This window comes from Lissotriton helveticus, chromosome 4_1, assembly GCF_964261635.1.
Source record: "Lissotriton helveticus chromosome 4_1, aLisHel1.1, whole genome shotgun sequence".
NCBI lineage: Eukaryota > Metazoa > Chordata > Amphibia > Caudata > Salamandridae > Lissotriton > Lissotriton helveticus.
This window is the reverse complement of record NC_136063.1, coordinates 294,151,506-294,155,435: the sequence shown is the minus strand read 5'-3', so window position 1 is coordinate 294,155,435 and position 3,930 is coordinate 294,151,506.

Below are 3,930 nucleotides of genomic sequence, written 5' to 3'. Positions count from 1 at the left end.
GCATATGGGAGCAACAATTATTTTGTCAGAAAATTTGAAATCAAAATTGGATTCATTAGAGAAGACTATATCCAAAACTGCTGGTTTTGAAAAGACTCTGAATGTGTGTTTAAATTGTCGTATCATTTTGAGAAGGAATTTAAATGTTGAAAAAGGTCTGGTAAATGGAGCAATGGGTCATGTTGTTGATTTTGTAAATTACAAAAATAGAGATGGAATTGAAATTTTAAAAATTAAATTTGATGGCATTGACGAAATAGAACAAATTTGTCGTTGTTCAGCTAGATTTTTGCTTGTGAAAGACTTATATGTTCGCCGAAAACAGTTTCCTGTTTGTTTGGCATATGCGGTGACAATTCATAAATCTCAAGGTTTAAGTGTAGATAGTGCTTTGGTGAACATTGGAAGTTCTGTGTTTAAAGAGGGTATGGCATATGTGGCATTATCATGAGTCAGAACTTTATCAGGATTGTACTTGATTGAGTGTGATGAAACAAAGATTTGTGCAGATCTAGATTGTGTTAAAGAATACAATAGGTTAAGAAGAGAGTATGCTCCACATTTGCCTCAATATCCTCTGTTTGAAAAACGTGTGGTAGGCCGAAAAAGAAGAAATGAGAATAATTGCAGTGAGGTAGTAGCAAAAAGACAAAAAGTAGATGAAACTGTAATTGTAAGCAGAAGGAAAAAGGATTCTGTTGAAGATGTTGTTGGATTTCAGTTTGAAAACAGTTCTGGTGTCAACTGCTATGCTAATGTAGTGGTTAATGTTGTTTTTTTTCTTCAAAATTTACAAGAACAGATTGTTGAAAATCGGGATGAAACATTCTGCTGTTTATTGAATTCTGTGTTTGAGAAATGTAGCAGTGATAGAGCAAACATAGAAAGTGTTTCAGAAATTCGAAATGTTCTAGACATATGTTCTGGTCAAAATCAATTTTCACAGAATATTCAGCAGGATTGTCAGGAATTTTTAATGTATATGTTTGATGTATTGGAAGATGAAGATATAAAAAATCTTTGTAGCCTTTCTTATCAATGGCAGCATGACTGCGACAACTGTAGTTTATCAAGTAGTACTACAATAGACACTGAAAGATTTATATATTTGACTTTACCAGACTGCAAATCAGTGTCTTTTAATAATCTAGTTAAAGCAGCTGATCACAATATGGTGTGTAGCCAATGTAAGTCTGCAATGCTGTCCACATTATTTATACAAAATTATGGTCAGTATGTCATTTTAATGTTCCAACGATGTAGACCTGATGGAAGTAAATTTACAACTTCTATAAAAAATTTCGTGGCTTCTCAGTTATCAATTTCAGGAAGAACTTTTGCAACTGTAGCTATTATTTATCATGACGGTCCTTCAACAACATCAGGGCATTACACAGGCTATTTAAAATGTCGTAAAGGTTGGATCAACTGTAATGACACTCATTTGACTTTCAAATAACGTTTGCCTTTTGACTTAAAAAATTCATACCTAGTGTTTTTAGAACCAAAATTTAAGTAAAGGTAATTGCCCTATGAAGACGGGAGCAGTTAATAAAAGTTAGTTTGCTGTTTAAAATTATATTGTGAGTAACAGTGATGAAGATAATATAAAAATTATAGTTCTCATAAAGGTATGGTAAGTGGATCGCATAGTAAGTGATATCAGTATTATAGGAAATGTTCAACATGAGAAAGCCAGAGATGGAATTATGAATATTTAAATATTGTGAAAATGTTGTTTGAGCCTTTCTTTCAGAACGTCGGGAAAACGGTAATTTTAGAGTTTGTTTAAACTAATTTGAAAATATACTGATACATCTGACACTATTTGGCCTTAAGGAAAGATGAAGGAATGAGGAAAGAGTCATGACTGAACAGAAGGAGTATATGAAAACATTGAAACATATTTCAGATGTTCTTGGAGCTTTTTTTCTAGAGAGTCGATGAAATGGAATTTTTAGAGAACAGCAGAGTACCTTCCTACGTAAAGAACCTTCATGATGTACTATTTGGCCTAAAGGGAAAGTAAGTGAATCAAAGATTAGTGTAGATATGTGATTTGTAAGTTTATATGTTTTTTTTTTAAACACAATCTTTTTGATTGTGTTTTTTTCCCGCTGTCATATGATGAATAGTTTGAACTCACTGTTTTTAGTGAAATTCAATATGTTCTGAGAACAGCAAAAATAAACTATCTAACATGTTGCATAAATTATTCTACAGTTTGTATTGTGTAATTTATATTGTATTCCCATTGTCTCACAGTCACTTTCCTTTTTCCTCTCTCTTTCAGTTCTCTTTACTCACTCACACTGCCTTTCTCTCACTCTGTTTCACACCCATTCGTTTACTGCACTTCTTTCACAACCCCTCATTTCCATTTCAAGTGTCTGCATCCCCTCTCTCCCTTGCATCACTTTTCAGCTTTCAGTCTCTCTGTTTTACTTCCCTTTTCCGTCTTTTCCTCTTTTGCTCTTTTAGTAATTCCTCTTTACTCACTCACCAGTATTGTTGCACTTTATCACTATAACTAACCCACTCTCCCTCTGCTTCACTTACTCTCAGTTATCTTCCATTCCTCATTCTTCTAAATGCATCCTTAATTAGACTCCTCCTTTCCCTCTCAGTCATTATCTTTTTACTTACTCCTGTTTCCGGATTTAGTTTTGCTAACTCACATTCTTTTAGTATCTTTCTTAGCTTCAGTTCATTTCTCTCTTCTTCTCTTCCTCTCTGTCAGTGAATCTATATGCCTTACTCTTAGTAATTTGCTCTCCTTCTATTTCTTTTTCCCTCTTTTTGTCCTTCTACCTTACTTTATTTCCCTTTCTGTGTCCTTCACTCTTACTTTATTTCTTAATACACTGTTATGATTTTTAACCTCTTCATTTGTATCTTTTATTTTAAAATACATATTTTACTAATTATAACTTATTTTTTTTTCTCTCTTTCACAGATACAAAGTGTATTAAAAAAATGTAATTAAAGTTACATTAATTATATGGTAAGTATGACTTAAAAAATGTAGTTTGTCATCACCCTTTCCTTTAACCTCACTATTATTCTCTCACCCTACCTCACTCCTGTTTCTTTACTCTGCTTCCTTCACTTATTCTTATCCTCCATGTTTACTCCCCTTTCCCTAACTCCCCTCGCACATTCAACTTCTTTCAGTCCCCCTGCTTTACTTCCCTTACCCTCTGTTCCCTTCCTTTGCTCCCTCACTCATTCCCTTTCCCTTAATCATTTACTTTACTCCTGTCACTCCTTCTCTCAGTCCGTCTGTTCTCACAGTTCCTCACTTCCGTTCCCTCACTCTGTCTCTCTTATCGTCGCTGTCTCTGTCCCCTCATTCTGTCAATACTCTCTCGTCATGCTCACTCCCTACAACTCACCCACTTACCTTTCTTTGCTGCTTCACTCACTACCTTTTAGTCACTCCTTCCCTTACTCTCTCTCTCTTTTCTCTCTGTCACTCCCCATGTCTTACCCTTATTCACTTTTATCCACCCTCTTTCACCCCTCTTTACTTACACTCACTGCTCTTTTCTAACCCTCCATCACCGTTGTTCCTTTACTCCGGTTCCGTCACTACCCCTCATTCCCCATCCTTTACTGTCCTTCTCTTTACTTTCAACACCCACTCACATTCTCCCGGTACCTCTGCTTTAGTTTTCTTCCTCTCTCTTTACTTCTTTCGCTCCCTTATTCATTTTCCTTTTCTCACTTACACCCTATTACACCTTCTCTCTGTCTTACTATGTAATACACAGTCCCTCTGTGTTGCTCCCTCTAGCTCTCTTTCTCTTAACATCACTCTCTCTGTCTCCTTTCCTCATGCTCACTCCTTCATAATTTTTTTTTCTATTTTTTTGGGTGAGCGCCCCGGTGCGCGTACCCTAAGGAAAAAAGAATGACAGAGTTTTTAAA